The 22042-nt window shown below is 31.6% G+C and overlaps 1 protein-coding gene across 6 annotated transcripts in view; it reads right to left on the reverse strand.

Annotated features, from left to right (window-relative positions):
- Positions 1-22042, reverse strand: part of by (focal adhesion protein tensin) — a 752581-nt gene that overhangs the window by 622254 nt on the left and 108285 nt on the right. The gene's annotated exons all lie outside the window — the stretch shown is intronic.

Below are 22042 nucleotides of genomic sequence, written 5' to 3' on the forward strand. Positions count from 1 at the left end.
AAGGTTCTATTATATTTCTCAATAGTTGTTTGGAAACTCTGTACGACTTCAATGTTACTCTCGCTTGTCGTACCCTACAATTGGTTACCCAACCGATCCCTTACGTCCAAATCGGTTTCAAGATCGCAGAGTACGGAAACTGCTAGTAGGATAATTGGGTAATGATATTTGCGACTCCCTGCCTAGCAACCAGTACATTTCCCCGAATTTAATATTAATCTGCGGCTTTTTCTCTCTGACATGACTCCTCTATGTCTGACGGCAATCCAGATGTAGTCTAGGTATCTCACGCTGTTACCATGCAGCATGAAATCGCCATTAATTTGAAAAATATTATTAAAAAATAATACGTCTAAAAATGAAATTAATAAAAGCCAACAAATATATATACTTACACCTACATACTAAATTATTTTACAAGCACTATTCTTAGAATTATGGAAAAAACACAAAGAGCTTTCTCGATTAATTAAAAAAAAAAAAAAAAAAAAAAAAACAGTAATTTTTAACTAGGAGAGTAGTCAGATTCAAAAACACAATGTTTTTATACAGATATTTATTTAACAAGACCGGTATAACTGATCTGAATAATGGATTATTGCCAGTTAAGAAGAAAGTAGTAGAAAATATAATAATGGGAGGAATCTAGATAGGGGCTAAAAGGAAACCTTTTAGTAAAGGTAACAGGTCCGTTTAACAAACGTCTTTTGTAATACTGCTCAACGACACACTACTTCAACAGAAGTAGTTCCGTATGAGAAGAGTTACTGAACCAGCATTAGGAATGCATAGGAACGAAAGGGCTCGGTGGATCGTTCTCACAATTCGAGTTGGGTCCTGGGTCCGGGGTCCGGCAGGTAAAGAGGCTAGGAGTATAAATACTCCGAGGAAGAGCAGTTAAAAGTCATTTCCGCGAGGATAGTCTGGGAGATGAAAGTCTGCGAGACGTCAGTCAGCAAGAGTATTGGTTTGGTGAGTTACTGTTAGAATATAAGTGAAGTAGATAATGTTCTAAATTTCATTCATAAACTGTTAGGGTAGTTTTATTTGTGGACAGCAAAAGTATTTGCAAAGAAAGAACTTTTACTTGTCTTATCTAGTGTACTACACTAGTGATTAAAAGTAAAAGTGTTAAGTCTAGCGGTCATGCTAATGTCATTTGTCAGTGGGACTGAATTCTGCTTTTCCATTCTATCTATCTACCTGTGAATAACCCCTAATAAGTATTTTAAATTTTGTTTCTTGTAATTCCGTTTATTATTATTGTTGATTATTTGTTTGTTATTGACGTTTAATATTATTATTATTATTATTATTGTTTACTGTTGCCATTATTGTCACTATTCCAAATATTACTGTGAGATGTTTTTTTATTGTCTGTTATTATTATTATTATTACTATTATTCTGTTTAAAATTGTGGTTGTGATTACTATAATTTTTTTAATTTATTTGTTTTATAATTGCGTTTACTATTATTATTACTACTGTCATAATTGATTTGTCTGTTTTACTTATGTTTTTAAACTATTAAATTGTAATTATATAAACTTTTTCAGTTGTCAATTTCTCAATATCCTGATAGAGCCGCGAACATGCGACATTTACATTTAATTATTTTATGCTCTACCTACGAATTTGAAGAGTCTGTAATTAATAAATACGAAAACTTTTTCGTAAGAATGTTAAATGATTTTTAAACGTTTTTCTATTTAACTAAATGGTTGAAATTAACTGGAACAAAGAATCTTTAGCTTCATATTTCATTAAACTAGCTCAAAGTTTTCTTGATATAAAATATTTTTTTAATAAGTAGAAATTGTTTTCCGAAAATTAAAAATATTTTCTTGAAAATGTCTGCATAAGTCCGTTTCATATTAAACTATACTCCAAATTCAACCTTCAAAAAAACTAATATTTTCTACTAAAAAATACGCAGAGTACTACGATTTTTACGTACTGATCCTTAAACTTTTTTTTTTTTACTGTCACAGTCAAGCGACTGATTCTGTTTGTTACGGATAGTATTAATATTAAGTTTTAAAAAGTCGAATCATAGTCATTAGAAAATTATTTCTGAATAAGTGAAATTAATTTCAAACAATGATCTTTCAATAGGGAAGTGTGACAGAAAACGTTTTACAAAAAATACGAAAGATTTATTGAATAAAATTAAGAAAACAAAACCTTTTAATTTTAAAGCAATTGAAAATTTAACAGAGTTTCATTTGAAAAAGACAAGATCAATTAAAATTTTAATTAGATAAAAAATATGGCCGACTGGTCACAATTTTAATTAAGTTCTAAAAAGAGCGAATGCTCAACTGATAAGTTTAAATCTAATAAACTTAAGTTGTTAACAATAAGAAACGACGGTAAGGGTTGCAGTAGTACAATTAATTTGGCGAGAAATCGATAGTCGATCGAAAATTCAAGAGGATTCCCTCCATACCCCTTTTCTTAATCAATATATTGCACAGTACTGTAGTTGTATAACCCACATAATATTATAGCTACAAGAGACAGCTTTATAGGTTACAACTACCAGTTCTTAACACCCTTTGTTACATTTTTTTAAACAAAGCATTTTTAACATAGCCAGTAGCACGTACAAAATAATATTCATTGTTTTTTATATAAAACTTATATATATATAAGTTTTTAAAAACCCTTAATGCATATTCTAATACATTTGCTTTTCTTCAAACTATTAAAGTATATTTTAAAACAAGAATATTATTTTTTTTAAATAATATGAATTTATTATAAATTTATGATGAACGTCATTAAATTATATCTATAAAACCGTTGTTTCAAAATGAATATCGGGGTTTTAAAGTTATGTAACATTTATTACCTTTGACTTATACCACTGATAAATTATACATGAAATGATAGAGCAATTCAAACTTTTTTCAGTGTTCAATATGAGCAGCATTCATCACACGGCACACATCAAGCCAATAGGAGAGTTCATCCCGTACTTTTATCAGCAAGTCTGGAGCAATAGATAAGACAGCTTCTTCAATAATGTGTCTCAAGTCGGGTAGGACAGCCGATAACGGTGGTACATTCACTTGATCCTTTATAAACTCCTAAAGAAAAAAATCGCAAGGGTCAGATCAGGCGAACGTGGAGATTACGGCAAACAAGCCCTGTCATCCGGTCCCCGGCGACGGATACAGCGGTCGGGGAGAATTTCATTCAATCAATCACGTACAGCGCTAAGCCGGTGAGGAGGCGTACCATCTTGTTGCCAAATAAAATTCTGTGGTTCGTACTGCAGTCGAGGAAAGAGCCACAGTTGTAGCATATCAAGATAATTCATTCAGACACGCCTGCTTTCGCGAAAAAGAACGGCCCGTTTTGTGCCGTCGGAATACAGCACAAAAAACATTCAATTTTGGGGAGTCTCGTTTACACTGCAATGTTTCTGATCCCCAGATATGCATATTATCAGTGTTAACTTTTCGATTAACATGAAATATGGATTCGTCACTGAATATACTACGATAAAGAAAGTCTTCATCGTCACAGTGCGACGTTTTAACTCCGAATCTATCAAGTAAACCATAATCTGTAGGCTTGAGCTTACGAATAACTAAAACTGTTTGAGTTGTTCTTTCGTTTCATATATAAGAAATCAATAGCTTGATTTACATAGCTTTTGAGTTATATAGCTTTAAAACCGCGATATTCATTTTGAAACACACGGTACTTATAATTTTAATATGAATAAATTGACAATATATCATATTATATATTTTCAATGTAAATTGTTTTAACCAGAAATATAAAAACAAAAAGAAATCATTAATACTAAAAGTCGATTAGACCCAAAAAACAACACAGGACTAGATTATAAACAAAGATCAAACCAAGAGCTATATTTCAAAATAAAAAAAATAACAGATGTAATCAGGAAAAGACTGCATATCTATGGACACATATACAGAATGGAGAACACCAGACTAACAAAACAGATCTTCATCCTACTAAACACTCACAAGAACAGGATAACCTGGCTTAAAGAAATAGACAATGACCTAGTAAACAATTCAATAGACTCAGACATTTTAAAAGACAGAGCAAGATTCAAAAAACAATACAGAAATTCAGGAGAGGAAAAAACTCACTAGTAGGAGAGGGAGAAAATGGTCTCAAAAAGACGAAGAACACCACTCTAGAAAAATGAAAAAAGCATGGGCTAAAATTTGATTAAGCGTGCCCTCTAAATGGGCTATTCGAAAAAAAAAGTCGATACCATTAATTAATTCTTTAGTTTGATTTCCAGTACAGAAAGCACCTTTCTTAAAATACTACGCCGGGTGGGGTTAAACATGAAACATATTCTAATTGTGTGACAACTGATGAAACCCTGAAGAAATGAACAGGCAAAGACGAACAAAAAAGTTCCGATAATTATGATCCAGTAACATTTATTAAGGATATTTTTTAAGACTAATCATACTCAAGAGGAACACGTAATATACAAAGTTTAATAATGTGAAAGTACCAGGAAGTAACTTATCTATTAATAATTAATTTTCACCGTTATACATATAAGAGAATTTATGTTTACTTGATATTAATATTTTAAATTAAATCTATTGGTAGACTAATATATGATAATATAATGTAGAAATATGATTTGAAATAAACACCGGGTGTCCGACAAAGTAATCCGCGGGCTAAAATTAAATATACTTTATTACATTATAAATGTATGTGTTTTATGACCTGAAAGTACAAATTCTACATTTTTTTCCTCTTAATAAAACTCAATATGAAAACCGTTTACAGCACTGCATTCATCAAACCGATAATCAATCTCGTTGTACATTCTGGCGAAAACGTCAGAAGAATTCCTTCCACGGCTGCTGTAACTTTTTAGAGCAGGTGGTCGAGTCACTGGATTTTTTCTTAGTATATGATGAACTTTACGTAGCGCCAAAAGAAATCCATTGGCTTCAAATCGGGAGCGCGGTACCAAAGTGATGAGAGTTTTTCTGCCTATCCGACCTTCTGTGAACATGTAACTGAGAGCAGTCCGTACGACTTCTGCATGACGTGGACGGGCTCCATCCTGTTGAAAGATTTCCCTCTCCAAATTTTCAATTTGCGGAAAAACATTAAGTTTTCTAATATGTCCGAGTACACTAAGCCCGTAATATTTCGCTCAAAGCAAAAAAATTGCAAAAAATTAGATTATGCATGATACCACACTAGACATTTACTTTCGGACAGTATCGGACGAATTCCAATAATTTATATGGATTTCAAAGCCCCCATAATTATGGCGATTCAAAAGTCCATGAACATAAATTCGCTAGGTAGTTTTTATTAGCACAAATTATGGTCGTTATAAATTGAACTCTTTTGGCTTATCGTTAGGTTTAATTAAACAAAGTAGCTCTAGTTTATAAGCACAAGTTTAAAGTTCTTGCGAAAAACATCATGGTCAGCGCTTTTACAAATGCTTAGTCGACGGCTTACATTAACGAAATGAACGTTCTGGATTTCGTTGGAAATACAGAGAATTTTTTTTCAACACTTCGTGGGTGTCCTTTCAAAACGCTTCCGGTTTCCATAAACTGTTCACAACACTTTTTGCACTCAGAGAATTTCTACGATAGATTCAAGTATAATTTCTTGGAACAACAAGTCATTGATTTTTTTGTGTGAAACGGTACAGGTATTGCGCTTTCTCTTGTGATGACGCCATGGTACTGATCCCTGGGCGCGTAACAGCTTGGCCTCTGCAACAGCCTAACGCAGCTTCTATCTGACTGAGAATCTGTTACTAAAGCTTAGTTGTCCCTTCAAGATTATGCATAAAACACTGTTGAGTGTTGCAAAACAAAAATCATATTCTTTCTTGAATCCCCAAGTTCTATTTCACATGTACGGTATTATCAAGCATTTACTATTAAACTTCGACAAAAAGGAAATATACCATGCGTATATACCATGCGTTAACGGACCCATAAAACGAGAATGAATTAGACAATCATATATTAAGAACTGATGCTTAAGAAAAAAAAAAAAATAAATAATTGTTATTATCATAACTATTTTTACAATAATAATAGTAAAAATTTAATCTACCATTATCAGTAATTTTGTTAAGCATGGCCCATTGGTATGTACTCGCACATAATTAAAGTTAATATAAAAACAAACCCTTACCAACAATTGAATTCGGAGCGTTCAAGCGCCTTTTAAATTCAATGTTCAGGAACTCTCATATTTGTCGTATTTGTAACAGTAATAAAAACTTCACATGTAAATCATAAAAATTCGTTGTTTGCTTAAAACATAACCGTTGATATGTTATAAAATTATGTCAACGTAAACGTCCTGTCAATTTGGTGAACAGAACAGCTGAGACCAACAAATCGACAGGACGATTACTTTGACATAATTTTATAACATACGACGACCAACTATTATGTTTTAAGCAAATATACCGATTTTTTATAATTTACATGTGAAGATTTAATTACTATTACAAGTAGGACGAATATGAGGTTTCCTGAAGATGAAGCGCTTGAACGCTTCGAATTCAATTGTTGGTAAACCGTTTTTTTTCTTATATTAACTTCAATTATTATTATTAGATATATATAAATTTTAAGACAAAATTTTCTATAATCAGCTATCAACTTAAATAAGATTTACTGTAACGCTTTAGAAATAATTTTGTAAATGAAAAAATTAAACACTTTTAAATTTTATTATGTATACCTTGTTAACAGGCACTCTTAAGTGCATTTACTGAAATATTAGATGAATTATCCACTCTTCTTCGATCTCAGTCAACCTAATGTTAAACAAATATCCATAAACCAACCCGCCGGGTTGGTCAAGTTGTGAACGCGTCTTTCCAAATCAGCTGATTAGGAAGCCCATAGTTCATAGTTACTTTTATAAGGATTTGAATACTAGATCGTGGATACCGGTGTTCTTCGGCGTTTGAGTTTCAATTAACCACACATCTCAGTGATGGTGGAACTGAGACCATTCTCAGTAATATCTGAACGGTAATTTCCAGAGGCTAAACAGTATAAAGAAATATCTATAAACGGAAACGATTTTTTTTATACTTAACAGATACAATTCTCGAAAACTCTTTTACGTACAGCAGCTAAAAAAAGAACATTACAAAATATCAGGTAGCTAGAAGAAAATCTTAAATTATCATACCGGAAAGGTGCCCAGCTAAATTTTCAAAAAATATTCAAGAAAAAAAAATTAATTTTTTCAAGCATTTTCTTTCTGGTTAAACGAATACCAGATTACTTTCATAAATCGAGAAAAGCCAAGAAAAATAATTTAATTAAAATAACATTTAATATAAAGCATTAAAATTTTTTGAGCTTTTACTAATAAATGTATAATTTATCCTTGTAGATATAAATCTTCAGAAAGTAAAAGACCAGAAAATAGGGATTAACTAATTGCAAAAATTACAATGTACGTTAAAAAAAATATATCAAAAATATATAAGAAATTTTATTACACTTTTATACTAGTACATTTTTCTTTGAAATTCTCAGAGGGGTAAAAAACATTTGTTTACGAGAGCGGAACAAAGTTCTTAGAAGAATAGATTATAGAATAATATAATAATTAAAAGATTAATATAATAATTGTGTAGATTTCTTTAAATTTGGTTCCTTCGTTGAATAGTTTTGCAGAATTAGATAATGGATAAAAATAGTGGTGAAAAATACATCTATATCTGAAACAAACATATGCACAACAAAAAAATTCCAAATTCAGATCGACTAAGGGTTTATTGAACTCTTATTGGATTTACGGTACCGATCCAGTTTTAAGACAAAAAACAGAACTAAAATTCTAGATTGTTATTTAAAAATAATTTTAATTTTATATTAACGAAAATATCCATCGGATTATAATAAATCTGTATTAGAATATTTGACTCTATCCTATTCTAGGCAAGGTCTGAATTCAGCACGTAAACAGTTAAGAATTGTAATTTAATAATTTACTATCAATCAATCCAGCTATAAGAAGCGTCACATCTGTTATGATGAGCGTTGAAGGAGAAATATACCAGCCAAATCAATCCTTGTACACTGTTGATTAAGATATAAAGTACTTTAATTCCTTCACCATTATAATTATCTACCAGGGTCCTTAAGTACGGTAAAAACCCAACAAAATGATACTTCCAACAATCATATAAATTTTAAAATGTAAAATATATGAAAATATATGGTAAAACGTTCACAGTAGGAAAAAATAGATTTAACTGGTATAAAAAATCATTTATATACGAGTACTTCAAATAATTTTTACGGTGGACTAAAAAAAAACTTTTTGTGTAACAAGGCTAGTATTGTTTAATTAAAAAATATTTTATGCACAGCCACTGGTCAAAAATGAGAATGTACGGAGACGTAAAGAGAATTAGTGCCCCTAAGGTAATTTAACTTTTATCAATTTCTGCAACTCATTATTCTCTGTATTGTTTTTGTTTGTTTTTATTTTGAAATTCTTTCATTTATTCATAACTGCTGCGTTATACTCTCGTATATTAATCATTATCTGAAACCACCACTTGAAATAAAAACGCTTCACTCAATTAGAATTTAATAAAGAACAATATAGCGGGACAAAATAAAATTCTTGAACCCTATTTTCAGTTTTCTGCCTCTAGCATTTCAGTAAATAAATAATAACATAATTAAACAACACCATCAAACAGTAATTTCTAATATAACAGGCATACATGTATGCCTGCATTACAAATAATAGCTAAACAATACACTAAAAGATATACAAAAAATTAAACACAATATAGTAGAAAAAAACTTTTTATTCATTAATAGTAACATATTATCAGATTTTTAACGACTTTTCGAAGAAAAGTATGTTATTACCTTCAGTCGCATGGTGGAAATGGGGGATGAAAATGATTTTCTTTACGTTTTGAGGAATGAGAAGTATCAAAATACTATTAACTTATAATGATGTTTCCTATATTTATATACATATATACATGCCTATGTATAAAATTTTGTGGTTCGAAAATATCCAAAACTACTGAATCAATTCTATTGATATTTGGGTATCCGGTATTAGTGTATCTGAAGTTGTGCGTATTGAAAATTTAATGAAGATTGGTCGAGTCGTTCTTGAGTTACGCTTAACTTAAGGTCGAAAAAATCTGAACGTATATTGAAGTGTATTTTTCATCAGCGCTTTTGCAGACATTCACAGTGGGGACAGAGAAAGTTGTACTCCGAAAATCACTGTTTGTCTCCGAAATTGTGAAGGCGTCGGAAAGGAAAAATCTGTCATCTTTCGCAGAACTGTTCAAGAGTTTTTTGTTTTTAATAAAAATGGATTTAAAAAAAATTTATTGGGTTAAATTGATTTTAATTACATAACTTTTTCATGATTCTTTACTAACTTTGTCTTAAAGTTTTGATTAATGGTAGTTAACCAAAATAGATTTACGCCAAATCAAAAAAAAGCGTGCTTATTTTCAATATTTTGAATTTTACAACAATTTTCTCCGAAACTATAAGAGAGGTAGTTCTCGTGCACACAAAATCATTAATTTCTTTCAATAATTTTTATCCGAAGAGTTGTTATAACTTTAATTGAACTTCGAGTAGAAATCTAGGCAAAATCTTTCAATACGCATAACTAAAAAAAAAAGAGTTTCTTCTGTCTTATATTTATATCGATTTTTTCGTTATTTTAATAAGAGTAATACGCCGATAAAGTATGGCAAAAACTTTCTGAAACAGAAAGTCTATTATATACATTTTAATTGAATGATGTTTAATTATCGATTACTAACAGTATACGATAACCTGTACCCTGTACTAGTATAACTTGTGTATCAGTATACGTACACAACAAAATCGGGTTAAAAAAATGGAGAAAGAAAATTTAATTTTATTAAAAAAAAATCTTATATAGTAAAAATCAATGCCAGCCAATACATGTTACAAAAAAAATTAAAAAAAGCTTCAATATCCTGCAGTCTAAGATCTGTAATGTTCTAATAACAAGGCATAGTTTCTATCAGTTACTATATATCTTTATTAGAATAACACATGACTTTCCAAAGCCGTCAACAATTTCCTTTTAACGATTTTTTTATATTTTTAACAGACATATTAGTTGATAAAAACAGAAATGATTAATTGAAAAATGAATTAATGTAACAAAACAGATAAGAAAAATTAAATTTATGTCTATCTAACATTAAGAGAGCACAAAGAGTTTTGTTAACAAACATCGGTCTCGTAGAAATAGTTAAAAAATTTAAATATCTAGGACAGACAATCCAAGAAAATGGATTAGAGACCGCTATAGATGATAGGACTGAAAGAATGCAAAAGAGCGTATGGTCTGATTAAGAATATCTACAACAAAAAAATTAAAAATAACGCGTTATAACATTGCAATTAAAATAGAATGTTTATATACTTGTAAATGCCAAATTATAGATTATAATTGTTAGAGAGAAGAATTATTAGGAAAATATTGGGTCCATTACTTTTTGCACCTACATAGAATGAATAACAAACAGATTTTCAAGTACCTTTGGGAAAAGAAGTTAACACAACAGCTGGATCCAAGAAATCTAGAACGAAACAACATAAAACAGGATGAAATAACAGAAAAAGATGCGTTTATTAGGAAATTGCGAAAAATAGAAGGATTACATAGTAGTAAGGGTAAGAGAACGAACAAAGTGGTCTGAAGAAAGGAAAAAAAATGCTTGGCGAAAGGACGAAAAAGTACTAGAAGATAAAGAAACGACAAAGGAGAAGGAAATGAAATTGTTACGTAATCCTTAGGGGCCATAACGAAAGAAGAAGAAAACAGATAAGAAAGTGAGCATCTACGAAAATATTCTTCCTTTAAATTATAAACAAAACCAGATTGAAATTGCGTATATGCAAAATATTTTATTTTTTTTGAAAATTAGGAACGTGCTCTGATCAAAAAATTTCAGTTATATAATCTTCTTTTAACTTGTTTTAAAAACCGATCGTTTCTGATCATAAACCACTATTTTGTAAGTTATGTTGTATTTCTTTTATACATAAAAATTTAGAGAAAAAAACGTACTGAGTAGACCAAATTTATGTGAATTTTATAGGCGGAATAAATTGTTTTTTTAAGTTTTAACGTATAATGAATGATTTAAAGAAACTGTTAAATCTGGAAGTTTTTTACAACTCCATTGTTAAGAATACATCTGACAGAATTGTGTATTAGTTACCATAATCTAAATGTTTCTTGATTAGCTGTGTTTGTACATGAGTGAATGGTACTATGGTGCAGTCTCCTGTGTACTGATGCTGCTCGCTGCATTATTCATTTGATGTTTGTATTGTATTTTGTTCTGATTATGTAATGATCTCATGTAAAAATTCAGACTTATGATCTGTATGTATGTTTTCAACTTATGATCTGTACTTGTAGTATGATATGCTATGACTGTGTGTGTGTGTGTGTGTGTGGGCGATTTCCCCCTTCCTGATGGAATGCGTTATTAGCTATGCCAAGGAGGGTGGATAGCCAGAGATGGAAATTTAGTCGGTAGTGCGCAGGTATGCATACGCTCTTCCTAAAACCTTGCGGGACCTGTGAGCGACCCCTACACTGCTTCGGCGTCTGTAAAATGGATTCCCCACCTCTACAAAAAAATACCATTCAGAAGGAGGTGATGTTTAATTTTACAATTGACACGTTCACGCTGTTCACCGCAGGGGACTGTCTGCTGCTTCGGTGGCATGCAGCGGCGTTCCGACGGCGGTTAATGGAAGAAGGTGAATGTCACGCGGGACACCGTGATGGAGCTGAGTGGGAGCAGGCGCTCATTCTCCTCTCCCCGGCAGACCGGAACGGAGTCCGTTAGCTTTGCACTCATGTTGAGTTACTGTTAGCAGGGTTCTTGAAGGGAACTAGGACCAAATATCGCTGTGATTAACACTTTTAGTGAGAATTGTTGTAGTGGTTAGTTTGCCTCGAATCTGAGACATTCAATGAATTGGCTCATTAATGGTTAGAACCAGGCGCGGAGTCTTCATTCCGCGGTCAGGCTTCTAGCTTAGTTCCTGAGGGCGACGTGGTAGCTGCAGGTGTCCATTGTCTTCTTCTGAAGGCATAAACTTGAAACTATCTCGGGGTGAATTTACCGATGCAGATGTCCCTCGGGGCATCTGCATCGGTGGCATCTCTGCAGGGCCTGAACTGAACGCTGTGGTGTGCAATCAGTTTGAGGGCGAGAAGATGTCCTCCGTTAAAGCCACTACTGGCTAGGAACGGAGGGGGTTGTGTAGCGACCGGACACGCAACGAGGCTGGATCTTCTCCCCTCAGGGGGAATCGAGATGTTTACCACAGGGGTTGATTATACACATTACTAATCTCAGAGAAAGTACTCTGATTTCTGTCTCATAAGTTAGAACATGCGAGGCGAGGCTGATAAATTTTGGACATATACGCGTACCAAGGGAATGGAAAGAGATATTGGAATGAAATAAAAAATAAATAAAAGAACAATACCTTAGCTACAAAATGCAGTATTTATTTCTCAGTATAATTTCCATTTACACTGACATACTTTTCTCAACTTGCGAGACGTTTTTGCATTCCGTCACTGAAAAATTCTGGCTGTCTTTCTCGGATGCAAGTGGCCACAGCTTCCTTCTACTCATCGTCGGTGGTGTAATGATTAACTCTGAGATCCCTGTTGAGATGAAGGAAGAAATGGAAGTTGCACGGAGCCAAATCCGGCGAGTATGGCGGATGCGAAATAGGCTCGAACTTCAGCTTGCGGAAAGCCATCAGAGAGTTTGCGCGGTACCCAAAGTGCACAGATTCTACGGTAACCCAATTGCTCGAAAATATGGCGTTCTTTAGATATGCCTAACTAAATAGCGATGCGTTGCAGGGTGAATTTGCTTCAAAGTGACCGGCGAATGCCGGTCACTTTGAAGCAAATGTCACTTTGAAGCAAATTGTCTACCTCCTTTCGACGTTTCTCGTCAGTCACAGAAACTGGCTGTCCGCTGCGAGATGCATCCTCAATTGGTCACTTTACCAGCTTCACATTCGCGAAACTTCAACGCCCCCCTATTCACACTACTCCTGTCAACAGTTTCACTATAAACCGCTTTTAAATTATGAAAAATATTCGTAGGATTCACATTTTCTGCTTTTAAAAATTAGTTCACCGCGCTGTTTTAACCGTGTTGACATATTGGCTGTACTCGACTCCATTTTAACTGCTACTGAATGAAACCGATTTCAACGCATTATCGCAGGTTTGTATAGAGTTTTTAGCTATCATGTGTTGCCACGCCCAACTCGATAGTATCTTTTGTCTCCGTGTTGCACGCTAGTTGCAAAATTTATCAGCCGAGCCTCGTAATAGATATTATAATCGTGTTCGATGTAAGTTCACCACGAAAAATTCATTAAAATCAGTTCAACAGTTCTGAATGAATATCCTCGAAAAACAACACATCGAATGAAGATTGATAATTTACCTGTTTTGTACGAAAAGGAAAGCACCGATTTTACATATATAAACATATTCTATAAAGTTGTATTTTAAGCACCTGATGTAACGAATGATAATGTTGTCACACTATCTGGAATTAACTATAGAATATTTAATTTATAATAATTATTATAAAGTAATAGATATAAATTACAATAATTTTATTTTCAATAAATACGAAAAAGACACAGCATTTATAACAGTACGTTAAATGGGTGGTCACCGTTATTTAATTCTTAACGAGAGAGAATTCGTATAATAAATGCGGGGCTACGTAATGAGGAATAGGACACAATCCATACACAAACATATAAACAACATTGAAAATATTCATAATTACTGATCCAGATATCAAGATCGTAGATATCTTGTTTTGTTTTTAGTTATTTACTCTACTGCATTTTAGACATTAAATAAAAAATTATAGTATGTATATATAAAAACATGCGCCGCTTAGTATTTAAATATAATTTATATAAATACTTACATATACGATAATATTAAATAAATCAAGTTATCTTTTTATCTATTATATACGTTTATTTATTATTAAAATTAAATGTCTCTACTCAGTCACAATGTTACATTATAAATAAATATATTTATTAATCTGAAATGGAATATAATGAAATAATGAATATATAATAATGTACTGGTAATCTTCAACGTAAGATCTAAAGTAAATGGCCTAAATTACTTATAAGGATAAATATTAGAAATTTATATTTTGAATATACTGTAACGTTCTTTATTTAGAAACAATTGGTATGTTATATTATGTTTTCAATTTACAGTAGCTAATATATATTAACATTATCTAACCAAAAATGGCATTTACAATAAAAGAATTTTATTTGCAGTAAATGAATTAACATAAATTATTCAAAAATTCAAGTTAAAAATTCTTTAAATAATTATACTACACAGGAGTTTTATCTTTTATGTATACGTATGTTTTGTTTACCTTTCTATAAATTAATTATTTAATTTCACAAGCTTACCTTTCAAGTTTTTTTTTAATGCAGGTATAATAATTTTTAAAACACATAAAAGAAAATGGCGAAGTGAATTTTATACTATTTCAGTGGATTACGTCAAAGGTCACGCCCACGCTTAATAATAAAGTACGTATGACACCTATGAACTCATTGACCTTTAACAGATAGGATTACATCATTAAACAATATGACAATTATCCTTAACCCATACAATCGCTTACTACGTATGTACTGGATATCAACAGTCAAACAGTGATGCGTTAATAACGTTTAAGAAAAAAAGATTTATAATTTTGCAAAAGAATATAAAACTGTCATCTGACTTTACAAAAGGATAAAGTTAAAATGTTACTATAAACTACATTTTTTATAATTAATTGGCATTAAGTTCAGTTTACATCAAAGTAACGGCAACAAATATTGTAGCACACACAATTCGTTGTCAGGCACGTATAGCCAGCCAATAGCCGCATGCGGTGGATGGGTAATGCATGTTGCTTACAAAGGTATTTAAATAGAGCCAACCGAAGTTTGCGGTAGTTTCTATTGATTAATCTGTAAGAGAAGGTATTTTTGATTGTTTGCGAATAATATTGAATTTCATAGGAGAATATGAAGACGTGAATTAAATAAAAAAGGTGTATGCTTTGCTAGGAAAGTATTATTTAATTACTGGTGAGTAAAAGAAGAAAAAAATTACGAATAAATTTTCATAGAAAACGAAAAAGAATGAAAGATAAAAAAATTGGTTAATCCCCTGATAAGAAAAAAATATATAATGATAAAAGTTTACATTTTTATGGAAAGTCCGTGAGCCTAAGAAGAATTTTACCCCCCCCCCCCAACATACACACACACACTAACTTAAGTAGAAATATTTAAACTCATCTATATCCACTCTAGATTGAATAATTTTCACCGTCTTCCGCTAATTACTCATAGAAAACAATATTATTTTTTTTTAAATCACGTAAAAAAGAAGCTTCTTTTGTTAAACAAATTCATTTTGTATTACAGGATTCATTTTCACAATAGTTTTAAAATTTTTTTTATGTGTAATTAATATGTAAGCTGGCGCATGAGTTCCGTTTATAAGTGACAACAGCATTCAAAAAGTGAGGCAACCTTATAGAAAAATATTTCATTATTTTGTTGCTGGTTTCATTGAGAAAAGTTGATGAAAAATGGGTTACACAATGCAGCAGAGAATATTAATTGTCTCCCAATATATTTGGTGTGCCAGTTATACCCACCCAAAATGCCTTCACAGAAAAGTTATAGTGTGAATGCACCAAAACAAGTCTTTCATCGAGAGGCTATACGACAAGTTCCAAGAGACAGGGAATCTGGCAAATGCAGACAAAAGTGTCGACCGAAAGTGCTTACACCAGAAAAGTTTATCGATGTGCTAGCTGCGTATTCTGTTACTCCCAAGTAGTCTGTGCAAGGCGTATCTAGCCAGTCTGGTGTTTCAGTGGTAGTGCCCACACGGAATTGCGCAAATGTTTAAAGACGACACCGAACAGAATTCGTGTTGTTACCTGTAAACACTGGAAAACATGTAGCTTTCTGCGAGTGGTTCATATCATACGTAACGCCAGACCTACCATGAATACGTGAATGCACAGAATTAACGCATTTGTTGCACGGAAAATACACATCAGGTGCACCAGACTCTCCTGCACAAACAAAACGTGGGTATCTGGTGTGCGATTTCACGTAGGCGAATCCTTATGACATTCTTTCATTGCATAGTGAATAAATGATGGGACCAGGTGTTGGTGCGGGGTTTATCTCCGGCTCCTGCACGGACCGGAATGAGGTTGCGTTCTCCTTGTCAGATGACCTAAATTGGCCGACTTATTTGGGTGTAGGTCTGAATTTTTATGCTGCGTAAGACATAAGTTTGATTGGTATGAGTGTAGCACTGATTTACCTTTCAACTCGTTCGTTGTCTGAAGCATTTACGGTCATGAACGGTGCTATCAAATCTGGACTAGGCGCGTGGTTCGCGCTTCCGCGGTTTCGGTCAGTTAATTTGACGGAGTCATGTTAGGTTGGATGTGAAGATGTCCATTTGAGGCCTATGTGAAGGCAAAATTTTATTTGTATTTTACTGATGCAAATCTCTGCCGAGGTATTTACATCGGTGGCATCCCGACCGAGGCGTGGATGATGACTGAGATGTAATCAGTTAGTGGGTCTAAAGACGATCTCCGGTAAAACCCTCAGGACTCGGGGGTGGTATGGCGACCCGTCTGTGTTACTGGATTGGGATGCCGTTCTTCCATGACCTTAAATCTGTTCTTTGGGCTGATTGTTTTTTATATTTTATTTCTTCTGATTGTTCTTTGTTTCCATCCACCCCTTTGCATTATCCTTGATCTCTTCTTCACAATTTTAAGGTTCTATGATACATGTTATTCTCTTGCTATGTCTATTCTAAAATTTCTGGAAGAGAGTTGATACATTCATGGTGTAGTCTATTGGGGAAAAAAGTTGTCTAGTAGCTGTCTAGAGTTGTGATTAGTTGTCTATTAGTTTGGATTGTTTCCTATCTATTGATTATGAAACATTTTTATTGGCTACCTCTCTGGTAAAGTCTAGGCCTCTATATTCACCTAATACATAAGTAAAATACACAACAAAAATTCCAAGAAAACTGATTTTACTGAAAATAAACCTACAATAAAAAATGCAAATGACTTTTTCAAATTTTATTGATAAGTGCAATTTGCAGGTTTTTATAGTTACATAATTAAAAAATGTTGACTTTACAAAATGAAAATTTATTTAAAACGGAAATCGAAATTCGCGTATTATAGTTCATCTACAATTTTTAAAGAAATTCCTTAAATAATTACTCTTAATTACTTATTATCTCTCTGCACAGACTAAAGAAAACAATAAAAAATATTTAAACGTCATGTTAGAGTTTAAAAACATTAAATTAAAAAGATAATTATAGCAATTAACAAAGATGACTTTATAGATTAAGAGAGAGATCAGGTCAATGTTTATTTAAAAATGGAAAAAAAAATTACATTTCTTTTTATGTAATATCTTAACGCTATCTTACTTTTCAGCAAAATACAGTTCAAATATTAGACCACAATGTTAAAAAAAAAATTCTTTGTCCATTCTATTGTCTGTTGGTTTTTAGCAACCGTATCTATAAATCAATATTATCATTCAAAATAAGTTACAAATATGCAAGAAATTTTAACCAATAACATTTTATTTGCAAAATTACTCAGCAGATATTTTTATATGTTTATCTCATCAAGAATTTTATTAATAATATCAAATAAAAAGGATTGTGACTAAACAATTCGCAGAAAGATTATCTCAAGTCAATATAAAATCACAACAGACAACTCCTTAGAATAAAATTAACATAAAAAAAAGACTAAAAAAAATCTTTTTTTATATAAAGCACTCTTTAATCAGAATTATAGGCTAAATACTGAACAATAAATTCATTAACATACGTTGATCAGTATTGGAGAAGTAATTAACATTGCTGTTTTTTTACCACGGTATTTAGTGTGATTCGAAAATTAAACAGGATTGGTTATATGTTAATACATTCAAATTTAGTTCGTATAATAGACCGGGTTAAAACAGTGAAAACATATACCGCCTAGTGTGTTACCTAACTTGTTCGTAAAACAATAATAATATTCTAAATGCCCAAACGATTTAAAAAAAGTGTATTACTCAGATTTTCAAGCCCTTACGAAGTTAAATGTGTAATTACGAAATGAAAAAAAAAACTGAGTAAATAGAAAAAACCTTCTTCCCAATTTTCATTAACGCTACTGAAGATCCTGATTTTAAAATATTTCTACCGTGTAATACTTCTAATCAATATAATTATCCCAAAGATTTTCTGTAGGAAGAACTTTAACTTCCACGTAAAAATTTTGTTCATTATTAAAACAAGTAATGAACTATAAATAATGATAAAAGATTATTTTACACAAACAATAAGTTGCAGAAAATTCTGTTTATAATATAAAAAAAAAAAAGAATTAGTCTTTTGAAGAAAAAACCATTTTTTTGAAACTAAAAACTAAAAACATATGATATATTAAAAAAAAAAATCATGCGATGAATCAACTGGTTTAAATTGAAAATAGGTAAATTTTAATTAACTTTACTGATGCTACAAACAAGAAATTAAATTAATCAGGTTAACCTCCGGGAACACCGTTAGCCATTGCTGCAGAGGATGATATAAATAAATTTGTAGCGTTTGTGAAAATGCCATTCCTGACGGGGATTCGAACCCGGGACCTCCAGATGACAGGCCGTTATGCTATCACTCGCGCCACGGAGGCCGTTACCGATGCTACCAAATTAAATAACTATCATACTGAAACTACTATTTATTTATTTTATTTAGTTTTAAAAAAAAATATATTTTTTAAAAGAAATTTCGTAAAAAAATAAGTAGTTATAAAAAAAAAATTCGTAAATGCGCAAATTAATGGTAAAACCAGTTTTTATACATACTTTATACTACTAAATGAAGTCCAGTATTTGATTAATATTACATTTCTTACAAAATTTCATAGAAATCATACAGATATTATCCCCAGCTAAAGCAGAAATTTTATCATTATATGTATGTTAAAAAAACAAAAAAATAAAAATATTTTTTTAAAAAAGTAACGAATTATTCTCAAGTAAATTAGAAACGTCAGATTGAAGTACATATAAAAATTAAATGTATATATAAAACAATGCATCATATATTTTTAGTTATTCTTCATAAAAAATAAATAAAATAAAGCAAGAATATTTACGTAAAATTAACAATCATAAAAATATTGACATAATAAGACATAAAAAGGAGATAACCAGAAAAATGTAAAACGCTTGAAATGTAAAAAGACGACTGGAACATTTTACAACATTTTGTTTTATTGTGTTTGAATTTTACGACACATTACGTTGATTATACATAATAAAAAGAGGTATTTATGTACATTCATGGAAGGCAATATAAGATAACGTAAGAGAAAAGGGGGATAAGACCGAGGGGAGAGGGAGAGTCTGAACACTCTGAACGTAGTGCACAACAACCGAAGGTACTTCACACAGCCAGTAGATACAGTGGTGGAGGTTGACGGTCCTCCCCTCCAGTCACGTCTGCTCCTGTCTACCCGGTAAGCGAGAAAGGTAAAACTTGTGTTTTTTTGTCTGCACTGGTCTAACCATATCCAGCAGCATGTATACCCAGCATCAGCAAGATGCCTAGTCTCAACTTGAACAACTAACTAGATGCAAGCACCGCTGTGTGTTTGAACTAAGTTAATTTTTGTTGTAATCCATAAAGTGATATAAACGACGAATGATTTTTTGACGAACTGGAGTAACATTTTACAAAATGTATATCGCACACAATTGTCTAATGAAAGTAAATAACTTTTTTTAAATTTATAATTCCAAAATTCCTTTTAGTTAATAAATTTAAATTATTAAAAAGAGTATTTAGACGAACAATTTCCTTAGGCAAATCTCAATTCTATTATCATGTAAAAGAACCGTTGTTTAAAACTTCAGGAAATGTTAAGCTGAGACAATCGTTTAACTAATGTAATTTAGCGCTCCATACAGAATTTCTGGAAAATTATAAATTCAAAATGAATGATATTGAAATACTTTTGCGACACATTTGGATTTACGCGAATTCATTCATAGTGTTCTACCACTAAGGCAGGTCCTGTCACGGCTGCTGCTCTCCACATAGTTCTATCCTTTGCTAACCTCTTTGTTTCCGCATATTTTCCCTTTTAATCCCATCCATCATTTGAAATCTCTTACTTTCCTTCCATTCATCAAGTCTTCTATCGCATCTACTAATAAACACATCTCTTCACATACAATGCCCTAGCCGGTTCCTTTTCCTATATTCAATCATATTTAGTATTTTCCTGTACTCTCCACTTCTCCTTAATACTTCATTTGTTATATGATCTTGCCATCCGACTTAAGGAGATTAAATCCATACATCCAAATAGGCACTCAGATATCATATGAATAAAATTCCTCCTCCATTCAAAAACACAAACTATAAAAGAAGATAAGTAAATGATTAACATGGCAAATAAACATAAAACATAACATGGTGTGTTTAATTAATTGAATAAATTGAACGTAGTGAGTATTTAATAACATGACATTATTTAAGCCGCGAAATATATCGATAAGTATTTTTTAATTCATTAATTTACTTCCACAAATTCACAAGAAAAAAAGGAAATGTAGAGAGCAACATTTTTCCGAAAGGAAAATATATCTGTATCCATGCAATAATGAAAAAAAATTAATCACTCTAATAAAGATCTAATAATAATTTTCAGAATTCTCAAAACATACTTAACTTAAATTCCATAAAACGTAAAATAAAGCTTACAAACATTTGAGAAATTTGCGTCGAGTTAAATTATTGCATTACAATTTATACGTAATTTTAGATATTATAAAACTCCAAAATAAATTCGTAAGGAAAGGAAAAGGACCATATAAACATATAAACTGAACTGGTAAATTATCTGACCGATTAATTTTAACTGAATAAAATCAATTCATGGATTTTACCTCACACATGCCCCATATCAAAATTATCGTAGGTCTATTTAACTGATCACACAATAAAGCTTCTCTTAATGATAAGAAATACGTTAAGAAAATATTATTAGTTACAAAGATAATATGATTTGTTAACGCGTTGAGAAATAGCTCATAGCAGAGCTACTTAACTCAAAAATGTAAACTCAAAAATGCAAAATCTAAATAATTCATTAAACCCGCCCGATAATAGAAAGATACAGCAGCAAAGGACATTGTCCAGACTCTGCGATCTGTAGGGAGAAATATTGAAACTTTCGTCATTCTTGCCTTCCGTTCCGTTCCAGGCCATCATAAATTATGATAATTAGAACTGTGGTTAATGAAATGTGCTTCAGAACCTAATTAAATAAAAGTGAAAATAATGATCCCGGTAACATATGCTGTCACATCAAAAAGTACAAAATATTTAATTTTTTTTCTACTGTTTTCTACATTGACGGTAATATATGTAATATACTTACAGCAATATTCGTAGAAGGAATGAAAGAAGAAGCAGAATAAAAATTAAATCAGTAAGACGTACAGAAATATCGATGCCAACAAAGAAAAAAAATTCGGAGTTAATCATTTTATGATCGATAACAAAACTGAGCAGATCACACTTTTTTTTTATTTAACCAACAAATAACTGTATTTTTTTTCACAACTACGTATACCTGATTGGTAGTAATTGGAAAACATTTAATAAACGGAAACCGTTCGTTCAAAACGGCCAAAATTGGATGAATATAATGAAAAAAATTTAATTATTACTCTATAGCGCAAGTTTTTCAGATTAATAATTGGGCATTTAAGCCAAGCGCAAAGTAAAAGCTAATTTAAAAAACAGTAATAAAT

Source organism: Lycorma delicatula, chromosome 2 (genome assembly GCF_047948215.1).
Source record: "Lycorma delicatula isolate Av1 chromosome 2, ASM4794821v1, whole genome shotgun sequence".
Taxonomy (NCBI): domain Eukaryota; kingdom Metazoa; phylum Arthropoda; class Insecta; order Hemiptera; family Fulgoridae; genus Lycorma; species Lycorma delicatula.